Here is a 15462-nt window from a genome sequence, read left to right on the forward strand (position 1 = left end):
AATATCAGTTGTAAAATTGCAAATGTTGAATATAATGCAAAGAATGCTGAAAGTGAAATGTTCAACACTCAAAATGTTTCGGTAATTGTGTTGTTGGTGGGAGGGGACAGTTGGAGCTGAATGTGAATTATATATTCAAGCTGCTGAGCAGTGAACATTTTAGGCTTTCCAGGTTTGCTTCCCTCTGTTGATCTCAGTTACTGTGCTAGTGACAGAGTAACTAATTCAAGCGCACCAGTTTTTACATACAAAATTGAAGCAAAGTGATTAGATTCAAAGTAGGGGCATAAAAGGAAATTGTCGAGGTCTCCATTGTACACTTGCAGATGAATGCTTCTGTGATTTGTTTGGTTGCTCGTTGACATTATACAAATTTGATTTGAGGGGTGGATTTGTGCTGGTTAGAAGGGAACCTCCTCATTCTTTGAACAAAGGAGTGACATTGACATTGGAATCTGTGGAGGAATCTGCGCCTTGTTTGCCTGCCCTCTGGCAGTTGGAGGAATAATGCATGAAACCAAGGTTGTAAAAGCAGACAGACAACAAAGAGAAATTCAATTGAAATAAATATTTCAGCCTTCGCATTAAATGACTGTGGAGATAAATATTCCTCTTCTAACATTTATTTTAATGCCTACTACGTCTATATTTTTCTGTCATTCTTCCCAATAACGACTTTGATTGCGTCCCAAAAAAATCCTATTTTCATGTATCCATCATTCATATGTATTACTCGAATATTTTGTTGCGTCGTAGGTTAAATATGGTCTGGTATCTCTTAAAAACAATTCATATTATTTGCACTTTTTGTTTTGGAACTATGATAAGAATTTTCAAAATGCATAAATAATTACTTTGTTACATATCTGTATAATAAGTGGTAGGTGGAGATAAAGTAGCATTTGATTTCAAAATTAAAATTAACCTTTGGTGAAACAAGATTTGTATTGTTTCTCAAAAATGCCTCACAATTATTTTTGTTCTTTATTTTGCTACATAACCCTAGCAACCCAAGGTGTCAAACTATAATCTGTTTATTATTTACTGTACTACATAATCCTTTATTTAAAGAGTATTGCAGAAAATGGACCAGATTTTTAATGGATTTCAAAGATTTAGCCTCAGTGTAAAGAGCTTTATTGATGCCTTTCTGATGCAGATTAGGAATGCCTCCTCTCAGCATTTCATCACTGTTTATTGTTGATTGATCAGTGCTAGCCTAGTCTAAAAGAGCTTTAACATTTTAGTTAAAATTCCTGGGAGAGCAGCACTCAAATAGAGTGCCCTGTAACCTGTTTGCTGCTCTCTGCTATTTGTCTTTGCTGCTCCAAATCAAAGCCTGTTGAGGGTTAGAAATTTGTAATTCATGGATAGAAGGCAGTAAAAACAGTTATACACATATACAGATTTAAGTGGGGATCTGATGGTAACTTGTGACTCCCACAAAAATACAGGTCTCTGATGTTGTTGTGTCTTAATATGGGCTCATGATACCTTCCCTCTCCCTTCATTCGCAGTGAGCTATTTATCCAACAACAATAGCAACGATTTGTGGACAACACCAATTTAAAGGGTTTCGTTAATACTGAGCAAGACTGCGGCAAAATACAAGAAGATGTTAACAAACTTGCAGAATGGGCATGTAAATGGAAAATGAATTTCAATATAGATAACTGTAAGGTGTTGCATTTTGGTAGGAGAAATAAGGAAGGCACCTAATCCTTGGAAAATAAGAATCTGAATGGGGTAGAGGAGAAGAAGGATCTAGTGGAACAGATTCAGAAATCATTAAAAGTATCAAAACAGGTTAAAAAAAAGCCATACAATGCAAACAAAGCACAGGGATTCATTTCTAGAGGAATATAATTGCAAAACAATGAAGTTATGTTAAACTTACATATCATCTTGGTCAGACACACCTGGAGTACTATGATTGTATGGCTCAGAGACATGGACCATATACAGTAGACACCTCAAATCGCTGGAGAAATACCACCAACGATGCCTCCACAAGATCCTGCAAATCCCCTTGGAGGACAGACGCACCAACGTCAGTGTCCTCGATCAGGCCAACATCCCCAGCATCGAGGCACTGACCACATTCGACCAGCTCCGTTGGGTGGGCCACATTGTCCACATGCCGGACACAAGAATCCCAAAGCAAGCGCTCTACTCGAAACTCCTACACGGCAAGCGAGCCCCAGGTGAGCAGAGGAAACGCTTCAAGGATACTCTCAAAGCCTCCTTGACAAAATGCAACATCCCCAGACACCTGGGAGTCCCTGGCCAAAGACCACCCTAAGTGGAGGAAGACCATCTGGGAGGGCACTGAGCACCTCGAGTCACATTGCCGAGAGCATGCAGAAAACCAGCGCAGGCAGCAGAAGGAGCATGCGGCAAACCAGATTCCCCACCCACCCTTTCCTCCAACAACTGTGTGTCCCACCTGCGACAGAGACGCTAATTCCCGTATTGGAGTGTACAGTCACCTGAGAACTCACTTTTGGAGGGAAGCAAGTCTTCCTCGATTTCGAGGGACTGTCTATGATAATGATGATGATGACTATGAACTGTTCTGAGCTGTGAAATTTGGCTCCTTAGAAGTGGTAGATTTGGCCATTTAAAAGAAAAATTGTGTCCGCCTCACTTCCACCCATTACGTGAGCTGACAGTATGCAGAGTAGTCAGATCGTGACATCAATCAGTGTGTAACGCTGACTTGATGCACAGTCTGCCATTTTCGTTGTCACCGCTCCATTCAACACCTTTCCCTAAACATGCACAGCTGAACATGCGTTGAGCTGCACAAGGCACCCCTTACCAGCACTACTTAAAGGGATACATCCAACTTGCAGGTAAGTTGATAATTTTTTTTATTCCTAGGATGTGGATGTCGCTAGCAAGGCCAGCATTTATCTCCCATCCCTAATTGCCCTAGAGAAGGTGGTGGTGAGCCGTCTTCTTGAACCGCTGCAGACCGTGTGGTGAAGGTACTCCCACAGTGCTTTTAGGGAGGGAGTTCCAAGACTTTGACCCAGCGATGATGAAGGAACAGGGATATATGTCCAAGTCAGTATGGTGTGTGACTTGGAGGGGAACTTGGAGGTGATGGTTTTCCCATGCACCTGTTGCCCATATTTTAGAGGTCGTGGGTTTGGGAAGTGCTGTCGAAGAAGCTTTGCCAAGCTGCTGCAGTACATCTTGTAGATGGTACACATTGCACCTGGATGCACCAGTGGTGGAGAGAGTGACTGTTTAAGGTGGTGGATGGGATGCCAATCAAGTGGGCTGCTTTGTCCTGGATGGATGATGTAGAGCTTCTTGAGTGTTGTTGGAGCTGCACTCATCCAGGCAAATGGAGAGTATTCCATCACACTCCTGACTTGTGCCTTGTAGATGGTCAAAAGGCTTTGGGGAATAAGGAGGTGAGACGCTCAACACAGAATACCCAGCCTCTGACCTGCTCTTGTAGTGACAGGATTAATTTGGCTGGTCCAGTTAAGTTTCTAGTCAATGTTGACCCCCAGGATGTTGATGATGGGGGATTCAGTGATGGTAATGTTGTTGAATGTCAAGGGGCGGTGGTTAGACTCTCGCTTGTTGGAGATAGTCATTGCCTGGCACCTGTATGGCACGAATATTACTTACCACTTATCAGCCCAAGCCTGAATATCGTCCAGGTCTTGCTGTATGCGGGCACGGATTGCTTCATTATCTGAGGAGTTGTGAATGGAACTGAACACTGTGAAATCATCAGCGAACATTCCCATTTCTGACCTTATGATGGAGGGAAGGTTATTGATGAAGCAGTTGAAAATTGTTGGGTCTAGGACACTGCCCTGAGGAACTCCTGCAGCAATGTCCCAGGGCTGAGATAATTGGCCTCCAACAACCACAACCATTTTCCTTTGTACTAGGTATGACTCCAACCAGTGGAGCGTTTTCTCCGATTCCCATTGGCTTCAATTTTACTACGGTTCCTTGATGCCACAAACAGTCAAATGTTGCCTTGATGTCAAAGGCAGTCACTCTCATTTCACCTCTGGAATTCAGTTATTTTGTCCATGTTTGGACCAAGGCTGTAATGAGGTCGAGAGCCAAATGGTCCTGGCAGAACCCAAACTGAGCATCAGTGAGCAGGTTATTGATAAGTAAGTTCCGCTTGATAGCACTGTCGACAACATCTTCCATCACTTTGCTGATAATTAAGAGTAGGCTGATGAGGCGGTAATTGGCCAGATTGGATTTGTTCTGCTTTTTAAGGACAGGACATAGCTGGGCAGTTTTCCACATTGTAGATGCCAGTGTTGTAGCTGTACTCGAACAGCTTGGCTGAAGTCGTGGCTAGTTCTGGAGCTCAAGTCTTCAGTACGACAGCCAGGATGTTGTCGGGGCCTATCGCCTTTGCTGTATCCAGTGCACTCAGCTGTTTCTTCATATCATGTGGAGTAAAACGAATTGGCTGAAGACTGGCTTCTGTGATGGTGGGAATGTCAGGCGGAGGTCGATATGGATCATCCACGTGGCGCTTCTGGCTGAAGATGATTGCATATGCTTCAGCCTTGCCTTTTGCATGCATATGCTGGGCTCCACCATCATTGAGGATGGAGATACTCATGGAGCCTCCTCCTCCCATTAGTTGTTTAATAGTCCACCACCATTCATGACTAGATGTGGCAGGACTACAGAGCTTTGATCTGATCCATTGATTGTGGGATCACTTCGCTTTGTCTATAGCATGCAGCTTCTGCTGTTTAGTATGTATGTAGTCCTGAGTTGCAGCTTCGCAGGTTGGTAGCTCATTTTTAGGTACACCTGGTGGTACTCCTGGCATGCTATTATACACTCTTCATTTAACAGTTCACGGGGTTGGGGGTAATATATTAGTATGGATAGAAGATTGGCTAACAAACAGAAAACAAAGAGTCAGGATAAATGGTTCATTCTCTAGTTGGCAATCAGTAACGAGTGGGGTGCTGCAGGGATCAGTGCTGGGACCACAACTATTTACAATCTATATTAACGCTTGGAAGAAGGGACTGAGTGTAGCATAGCCAAGTTTGCTGACGATACAAAGATGGGAGGAAAAGTAATGTGTGAGGAGGACACAAAAAATCTGCACAAGGACATAAACAGGCTAAGTGAGTGGGCAAAATTTTGGCAGATGGAGTATAATGACGGAAAGTGTGAGTTCATGCACTTTGGCAGAAAAAATCAAAGAGCCAGTTATTATTTAAATGGAGAAAGATTGCAAAGTATTGCAGTACAGCGGGACCTGCACGAAACACAGAAGGATAATATGCAGGTACAGCAAGTGATCTGGAAGGCCAATGGAATCTTAGCCTTTATTGCAAAGGGGATGGAGTATAAAAGCAGGGAAGTCTTGTTACAGCTGTACAGGGTATTGGTGAGGCCACACCTAGAATACTGCATGCAGTTTTGGCTTCCATATTTACAAAAGGATATGCTTGCTTTGGAGGCAGTTCAGAGAAGGTTAACTAGGTTGATTCCGGGGAAGAGGGGGTTGATTTATGAGGAAAGGTTGAGCAGGTTGGGTCTCTACTCATTGGAATTCAGAAGAATGAGAGGTGATCTTTTTGAAACGTATAAGATTATGAGGGGGCTTGACAAGCTGGATGCAGAGAGGATGTTCCACTGATGGGGGAGACGAGAACTAGAGGGCATGATCTTAGAATAATAGCAGGAATGGGGTACTGAAGTTGCATGTTCAGCCATGAACTCATTGAATGGCGGTGCAGGCTAGAAGGGCCGAATGGCCTACTCCTGCACCTATTTTCTATGTTTCTATGTTTCTAATAAGGGGCCGCCCATTTAGAACTGAGATGAGGGAAAATTTCTTCTCTCAGAGGGTTGTGAATCTGTGGAATTCGCTGCCTCAGAGAGCTATGGAAGCTGGAACATTAAATAAATTTAAGACAGAAATAGACAGTTTCTTAAACGATAACGGGATAAGGGGTTACGGGAGCGGGCAGGGAAGTGGAGCTGAGTTCATGATCAGATCGGCCATGATCCTATTGAATGGCGGAGCAGGCTCGAGGGGCCGTATGACCTATTCCTGCTCCTATTTCTTATGTTCTTATGTTCTTATGTTCTTATGACGACAGAGCTTTGATCTGATCCGTTGATTGTGGGATCACTTAGCTTTGTCTATAGCATGCAACTTCCGTTGTTTAGTATGTATGTAGTCCTGAGTTGCAGCTTGCCCAGATTGGTAGCTCATTTTTAAGTACACCTGGTGGTACTCCTGGCATGCTATTATACACTCTTCATTTAACCAGGGTTGGTCCCCTGACTTGAAGGTTATGGTAGAGTGAGGGATATGCTGGGCCATACGATTGTGGTGGAATACAATTCTGCTGCTGCTGCTGGTCCACAGTGCCTCATGGGTGCCCAGTTTTGAGTTGCTAGATCTGTTCTGAATCTATCCCATTCAGCACAGTGTTAGTGCCACACAACATGATGGAGCGTGTCCTCAGTGTGGAGACGAGATTTCGTCTCCACAAGTACTGCTACCAATGTTGTCATAGACAGAGACATCTGCGACATGTACATTGGTGAGAATGAAGTCAAGTAGGTTTTTCCTTCATGGTGGTTCTCTCAACTTCTGCCATATGTCCAGTTCTGGCAGCTATGTCCTTCAGGACTTGACCAGCTCAGTCAGTATCGGCACTACCGAGCAACTCTTTGTGATGGACTTTGAAATCCCCCACCCAGAGTACATTCTGTGCCCTTGATACTCTCAGTCCTTCTTCCAAGTGGTGTTCAGCATGGAGGAATACTGATTCATCAGCTGAGGAGGAGGTAGGTGGTAATCAGCAGGTGGTTTCTATTGTGTTCCTAACACAGATGAGACTGCACACAGGGAGGTTAAAGTAACAGTGACCTCAGTCTTTATTAAGACACTCCAGAGTGAGGAACAGACCTTAGGAGCCAGCTTATATACAGTGCTCCCAAGTGATGCTGGGATCCCTTGGAACTTCAGGGGATGCACTCCTTGATGGCGGAACATGGGAATGCATGCTTCACAGATACACAACATCACTCCCCCACAAAGTCAAAGTGAAAACTATTTACAAGGTGAAGCGGTCGGGAGCCTTTCTTTCCCTTGTGGACTGACTCGATACAAATGTCTGTTCTGGTGTGTTGGCTGTGCCCTCGCTGGGCTGGCGTGTTGTGGCCCTGCAGGGCTGCTGGGTGAGCCTGGCCTTGCTGGGCTGTTGGATGTGATGGGTTCAATTTTCTGGTCCGGGGTGGTGTCGCTGATCCTTTGGGTGTGTCTTGTGGGCTCGAAAAAGATGATGTCTGCTGTGGGTTGCTCAGGGCAGTCTGTGAGCCGCAGCCTCGTTTGGCCTAGGTGCTTTCTGCAAATTTGTCCATTGTCTAGTTTGACTACAAACAACCTACTCCCTTCTTTAGCTATCAATGTGCCCGTGATCCACTTGGGACCATGTCCATAGTTTAGCACACATGCAGGGTCATTCAGATCAATTTCCCGTGACACAGTGGCGCGACCATCGTTCACATTTTGTTGCTGCCGCCTGCTCTCTACTTGATCATGCAGGTTGGGGTGAACCAGCGAGAGTCTGGTTTTAAGTGTCCTTTTCATGAGTAGCTCAGCCGGGGGCACCCCTGTGAGCGAGTGGGGTTTCGTGCGGTGGCTGAGCAGCACTCGGGTCAGGCGGGTTTGGAGTGAGCCTTCTGTGACTCGTTTAAGGCTCTGTTTGATTGTTTGTACTGCCCACTCTGCCTGCCCATTGGAGGCTGGTTTAAACGGGGCCGAGGTGACATGTTTGATCCCATTGCGGGTCATGAATTCTTTAAATTCGACACTAGTGAAACATGGCTCGTTGTCACTGACCAGTATGTCAGGCAGGCCGTGGGTGGCAAACATGGCCCTCAGGCTTTCAATGGTGGCGGTGGCGGTGCTTCCCGACATTATTTCACGTTCAATCCATTTTGAAAAAGCATCCACCACCACCAGGAACATTTTACCGAGAAACGGGCCCACATAGTCGACATGGATCCTTGACCATGGTTTGGAGGGCTAGGACCACAAACTTAGTGGTGTCTCTCTGAGCGCGTTGCTCAACTGAGCACACACGCTGCATTGCCGTACACAGGACTCTAAGTCAGAGTCGATACCGGGCCACCACACGTGGGATCTGGCTATCGCTTTCATCATTACTATATCCGGGTGTGTGCTGTGCAGATCCGAGATGAACGTCTCCCTGTCCTTTTTGGGTAGCACTACGCGGTTACCCCACAACATGCAGTCTGCCTGAATGGACAGCTCATCCTTTCGCTGCTGGAACGGCTTGATTAGCTCTTGCATTTCAATGGGGATGAGGGTCCAGCTCCCATGCAGTACACTCTTTTTTACTAGGGACAGCAGTGGAGCTTGGCTGGTCCAAGTCCTAATCTGGCGGGCCGTGACAGGTGATTTATCATTTTCAAATGCTTCCATGACCATCAACAAGTCTGCGGGCTGCGCCACCATCAACAAGTTTGCAGGCTGCGCCATTTCCACGCCCGTGGTAGGCAATGGTAACTGACTGAGAGCATCCGCGCAGTTCTCGGTGCCTGGCCTGTGGCGGATGGTGTAGTTATACGCTGATAGCACGAGTGCCCACCTTTATATGCGGGCTGAGGCATTCGTATTTATCCCCTTGTTTTCAGCGAACAGGGATGTGAGAGGCTTGTGATCGGTTTCCAGCTCAAATTTGAGGCCAAACAGGTACTGATGCATTTTCCTTACCCCGAACACACACGCTAATGTCTTTTTCTCAATCATGATGTAGGCCCTCTCAGCTTTAGACAAGCTCCTGGAGGCATAGGCGACAGGTTGCAACATCCCCGCAATGTTAGCTTGTTGTAATACACACCCGACTCCATACGACGATGCATCACATGCTAGCACAAGTCTTTTGCACGGGTTATACAATACAAGCAGCTTGTTGGAGCATAAAATGTTTCTGGCTTTCTCAAAAGCAATGACTGATTTTTTTCCCCATACCCAGTTCTCACCTTTACGCAATAACACATATAGGGGCTCTAAGAGGGTGCTTATCCCCGGTAGGAAGTTACCAAAATAGTTGAGGAGTCCTAGGAACGACCGCAGCTCCATGACATTCTGTGGCCTGGGCGCGTTCCTGATAGCCTCTGTGGGCCGAATGCCGTCCACTGCGATCTTTCTCCCCAAAAACTCCACTTCTGTTGCCATGAACACGTATTTCGACCTCTTCAGCCGTAGCCCTGCGCGATCCAGTCGCTGGAGGACTTCCTCCAGGTTTTGTAGGTGTTCGACGGTGTCCCGACCTGTGACCAATATGTCGTCCTGAAAAACCACTGTGCGTGATACCAACTTGAGTAGGCTCTCCATGTTTCTCTGGAAGATCGCTGCAGCCGACCAAATTCCAAACGGGCATCTGTTGTAGATGAACAGTCCCTTGTGCGTGTTGATGCAGGTGAGGTCCTTTGAAGACTCCTCCAGCTCCTGCGTCATGTAGGCCGAAGTCAGGTCGAGCTTGGTGAACATCTTGCCTCCTGCCAGCGTCGCTATTGCAATGGCCTTACTGAGGGTTGGTGTCTCCACAGTCAAAGGTTTTCGTTGGATGGTCTTGTGGCCAAAGCCCAGTAGAAAAAAGTCTCTGAGCATTTGCTCCAGGTAGCCATCAAACTCACATTGTCCCGCAAGTCGCCTTAGCTCGGCGATGTAGCTCGCCACTTCCTGACCTTCAGATTGCTGGCATGTGTAGAACCAATACCTCGCCATCAGCACGCTCTCCCTTGGGTTAAGATGCTCCCGAACCAGTGTACACAGCTCCTCATATGACTTACCTGTGGGTTTCACTGGAGCCAGAAGATTCTTCATGAGGCTGTAGGTCGGTGCCCCGCGGACCGTGAGGAGGACCACTCTCCTTTTTGCAGTGCTTCCTTCTCCGTCCAGCTCGTTGGCTACAAAGTACTGGTCTAGCCATTCAACATAGGCTTCCCAGCCCTCACCCTCAGAGAACTTCTCCAGGATGCCCACAGTTTGCTGCATCTTTGCGTTAGATTCGTATACTCGTCGTCAGTTATTGTGTTCCTAACACAGATGAGACTGCACATAGGGAGGTTAAAGTAACAGTGACCTCAGTCTTTATTCAGACACTCCAGGGTCAGGAGCAGGCCTTAGTGGCCGGCTTATATACAGTGTTCCCAAGGGATGCTGGGCTGCCTTGGGACTTCAGGGCATGCACTTCCTGGTGGCAGAACATGGGAGTGCATGCTTTACAGATACACAACAGTTTCCTTGCCCATGTTTGAGCTGAAGCCATGAGACTGCATGGGTTTAATGTATTATCACGTGATTTAGTATGAGTATCCTCAGTTCGCTTTGGCCTAATAAATTTAGCAAGCACATAGACTAGCAACTCATTGTGTCTCTATCCTTAATTTGCTCTACCCGCATATATTACATTTTGACAATGATGCTGGCTCCACCTTCGAGTGGACAAGTTTAAGGTCTGTTTGTGGCACTTAAACTAATTTTTTGCGATGTTTTACCTTTACTCTTCGTGCAGAATTGTTTGTGCTTCGTCTTCACGTGTATGCATACACAGCAACAGTGGCGTTGGTTCTCACAAGTACACAGGTGCTGAGCCACTGTTCGACGGGATTGGACCAATCATGGCCGTGCATGCAGGATTCATCAGAAGACTCGGCATGTATGACCGAACTCGCGAACTATTTTGATCAACGAGCAATATATTAATGTGTGTTGACACGGTGGTAGACTGCTCAACATGAGTAAGGACACATCTGAGAGTAAGTTTAATCAAATACCACATAAAGAATACCATAGAGTTAAAAACCTACTCCTGAGAAATCCTAGAGCCATGTGGATAAATGGAATGTACAGTTCAACACAATGGCCAATCAGTAAAGCTGCCTATTATTGTAGCGAGCTATAACAACAGGCCAACTTGCATGGGCAAAACTGATTGAGAAAGTTAAAACTTGACTGGAAAAACAGTTAAGAACATAAGAATGTAAGAACATAAGAATTAGGAACAGGAGTAGGCCATCTAGCCCCTCGAGCCTGCTCCGCCATTCAAAAAGATCATGGCTGATCTGGCCGTGGACTCAGCTCCATTTACCCGCCCGCTCCCCATAACCCTTAATTTCCCTTGGTTAAAAATCTATCTATCTGTGATTTGAATACATTCAATGAGCTAGCCTCAACTGCTTCCTTGGGCAGAGAATTCCACAGATTCACACCCCTCTGGGAGAAGAAATTCCTTCTCAACTCGGTTTTAAATTGGCTCCCCCGTATTTTGAGGCTGTGCCCCCTAGTTCTAGTCTCCCCGACCAGTGGAAACAACCTCTCTGCCTCTATCTTGTCTATCCCTTTCATTATTTTAAATGTTTCCATAAGATCACCCCTCATCCTTCTGAACTCCAACGAGTAAAGACCCAGTCCACTCAATCTATCATCATAAGGTAACCCCCTCATCTCCGGAATCAGCCTAGTGAATCGTCTCTGTACCCCCTCCAAGGATAGTATATCCTTCCTTAAGTAAGGTGACCAAAACTGCACGCAATACTCCAGGTGCGGCCTCACCAATACCCTGTACAGTTGCAGCAGGACCTCCCTCCTTTTGTAATCCATCCCTCTCGCAATGAAGGCCAACATTCCATTCGCCTTCCTGATTACCTGCTGCACCTCATGCACAAGGACCCCCAGATCCCTCTGCACCGCAGCATGTTGTAATTTCTCCCCATTCAAATAATATTCCCTTTTACTGTTTTTTTTCCAAGGTGGATGACCTCACATTTTCCGATATTGTATTCCATCTGCCAAATCTTAGCCCATTCGCTTAACCTATCTAAATCTCTTTGCAGCCTCTCTGTGTCCTCTACACAACCCGCTTTTCCACTAATCTTTGTGTCATCTGCAAATTTTGTTACACTACACTCTGTCTCCTCTTCCAGGTCATCTATGTATATTGTAAACCGTTGTGGTCCCAGCACCGATCCCTGTGGCACACCACTAACCACCGATTTCCAACCCGAAAAGGACCCATTTATCCCGACTCTCTGCTTTCTGTTCGCCAGCCAATTCTCGATCCATGCTGATACATTTCCACTGACTCCGCGTACCTTTATCTTCTGCAGTAATCTTTTGTGTGGCACCTTATCGAATGCCTTTTGGAAATCTAAATACACCACATCCATCGGTACACCTCTATCCACCATGCTCGTTATATCCTCAAAGAATTCCAGTAAATTAGTTAAACATGATTTCCCCTTCATGAATCCATGTTGCGTCTGCTTGATTGCACTATACCTATCTAGATGTCCCGCTATTTCCTCCTTAATGATAGCTTCAAGCATTTTCCCCACTATAGATGTTAAACTAACTGGCCTATAGTTACCTGCCTTTTGTCTGCCCCCTTTTTTAAACAGAGGCGTTACATTAGCTGCTTTCCAATCCGCTGGTACCTCCCCAGAGTCCAGAGAATTTTGATAGATTATAACGAATGCATCTGCTATAACTTCCGCCATCTCTTTTAATACCCTGGGATGCATTTCATCAGGACCAGGGGACTTGTCTATCTTGAGTCCCATTAGCCTGTCCAGCACTATCTCTCGAGTGATAATGATTGTCTCAAGGTCCTCCCTTCCCACATTCCCGTGACCAGCAATTTTTGGCATGGTTTTTGTGTCTTCCACTGTGAAGACCGAAGCAAAATAATTGTTTACGGTCTTAGCCATTTCCACATTTCCCATTATTAAATCCCCCTTCTCATCTTCTAAGGGATCAACATTTACTTTAGTCCGTTTTATATATCTGTAAAAGCTTTTACTATCTGTTTTTACGTTTTGCGCAAGTTTAGCTGGAGCTGGTAAGTGGGATTAGACTGGATAACCTCTTGTTGGCTGGCATAGATACAATGGTACGTACTTCCGGGAATCTAATGCGGCCAGAGTGATCTCCTGGACAAGTTTCCATCGCCTGGATAGGTCGGAGAGGAATTTTCCCAGAGTTTTTTCCCCAATTGGTCTGGGTTTTTATCTTTATTTGCCTCTCCCAAGAGATCGCATGGCTCCGCCGGGGGGGGGGGCGCGGGGGGTGGAGTGTAGAATGTCATGATACATGGGTTATCACAGTTGTGAGGGGCAGACTGGTTGGGCTGGATGCTCTTTACCTGTCTGCCGTTGTTCATTGTTCATAGGTTAATATGTAACCTTCAGGGCTGCTGACTGAGGGCCGTGTGTCTCATTGTCGGATGGCATGGACACGATGGGTCGAAATGGCCTCTTTCTGCGCTCTAACGTTCTATGTTTCTATAGCACAATTGCAGCTGTGAAGTAATGAAATTAATTCATGGTTAAACAACTCCCGATGTCCTTACCTATTGTGATCCCTGAGCAGTGCAAAACTCCTGGACAACCTGGCTAATTGGTAAGTACAGCTCAAAAATCTTTTTAATAGGCTCTTAACAAGGTCATAGGGGCCAATTTTCATCAAGGCCTCTGACCACCCAAGTGCCACCCAGAGTGCCGCCGTGGTATCGGACGGTACTTTGGGCGGGATATTCATTGCCCGCGGTCCCTCGAAGGTCGGCGGGCAGCAAATGGACGACGTACGCCGCCAATCTGGGTGGCAGCGGGCGGGAGGTCTCATTCTCGGTGGCAGAAGCGCTTGCTACCCAAGTGCCGCCGAGGATGGAGTCGGGCCCACGGAGGGTCGAAGACCTAAAAAAAAATCAACAATAAAAAATAAAAAATCTATCCGAAGACCTTCAGGGAACCTCATCCAGGTAAGTCGCTGTAGAAAAAAAATGTAAATGTTCACTTAGCTTTTTTTCACGTGTTTCATACTTACCGTCGGGCACAGACCAACCTCCTCGCAGCGGTCCACTCCCATTCTGCCGCCAACTCCCGCCGACTCCCACCCACAGGAATATGGGAGCTTGGCGGGCGGGAGGTCAGTTGCACCACTCGGCCGTCCGCTAACATCAGTTCCTGGCGGCTCTCTCCTCCCGCCCACTCCAGGCCACCTCCGTAGTGGCACTGGGCGGATCTTCACGAGGAATGTCGGCAGCAGTGGGCGGCAGTGGGCGGTCAGTTGATGAATTTTGGCCCCATAATGACCTAAATTGCTTCCCCCGCCGCTGCGTGTCGGGTCTGTTCAGCGTTGACAGACCCGACATCTGGGAAAGTAGCGTGGCAGCAGATTGACAGCGGGGTCCCGACACATTGTCAATCATTTTAAATTTAACAGCTGACCTGCGACCCATCCCATCCTCTGAGTGCCAACAAAATTCCGGTCTTAGAATTTTCAATTATACAGATCATTTGATGTGTTTTCTTACATGTTAATACAGTATAAATCATGTATTTTGATCACCAATTAGTAGAATTACTTCATTAATTAGTCATCCTAAAATTATTAGGCTGCCCAAAAGACTTAGTTAATAAATTCACTGGGGATTGTTGAACTGAGCCCTTTAGACCAGGAAAATCCTAGGTTGAACACCTGGGATGTGTCGACTTCACTGATCTTAACCAAGTAAGATAACAGTTGATTATATTGCCGTGGAAATCCCGGCCTCCCTGAGTCCATACAGAGTGTCTATGGACCTGGCAAGGCATCGGAAAAGCCGGTTTTCAGCGTACAATGCGCATGTGCTGAAAACCGGCTTTTCCGATCTGTCAACTTTCTTGCTTGACAGATCTCGCGCATATCGTGAGCGAGGACATTTGCAAGGGCAAGATTGCGGTATTTACCTATATCTTGCCCAGCAAATGTCCTCAAAACTCTTGCGACTGATAAAAGCAGGCGCATAGCCTACTTTTACAGGCGTAAGAGTTTTAAAATACACAAAGACATTTTAAAATAAAGTTATAAAAACACATTTTATTGTTAAAAACCCTCCCCACTATGGTAAATTTATCTCAAAGCATAATTTTAAAAACATTTTAAAAATCGGGAAAATATATATTTTTTAAATACATAAATAACTTTAATTTAAATTAATTAAAATATGTTGTACATTTTTCTATCTTTTATTATTGTATATTAGTGTTTTGGGAGGTATTTCTCATTCATAATAATGGGAGCTCCAACTTACAGAGTTCTCATTATTATGAATGAGAATATACTGTTCCTGATTGGCTGCTCCAGCTTCAGGCCTGTGCACATACCAACATGCACGCGCTGCGACGCACAATCAGGAGAGGCCTCCGGACTGGGATCCCTCGAGGCCGCAGCATCTTTTCTCTATATTCTATTTGAATGCCCGCAGGAAGGAAAAACATGGATTTCTAGGCCAATGTCTGTGGGCTAGGGAACAGAAAACTCACCCAGTTCCTTAATACTATCCAGTGACTGCAGCTGGAAAATCCATCTGTGCAAATAATGGGTGAATACAAGATTAGACTCGGCTCTGATGT

The sequence above is a fragment of the Pristiophorus japonicus genome, chromosome 1 (assembly GCF_044704955.1).
Source record: "Pristiophorus japonicus isolate sPriJap1 chromosome 1, sPriJap1.hap1, whole genome shotgun sequence".
In the NCBI taxonomy this organism is placed as follows: Eukaryota; Metazoa; Chordata; class Chondrichthyes; family Pristiophoridae; genus Pristiophorus; species Pristiophorus japonicus.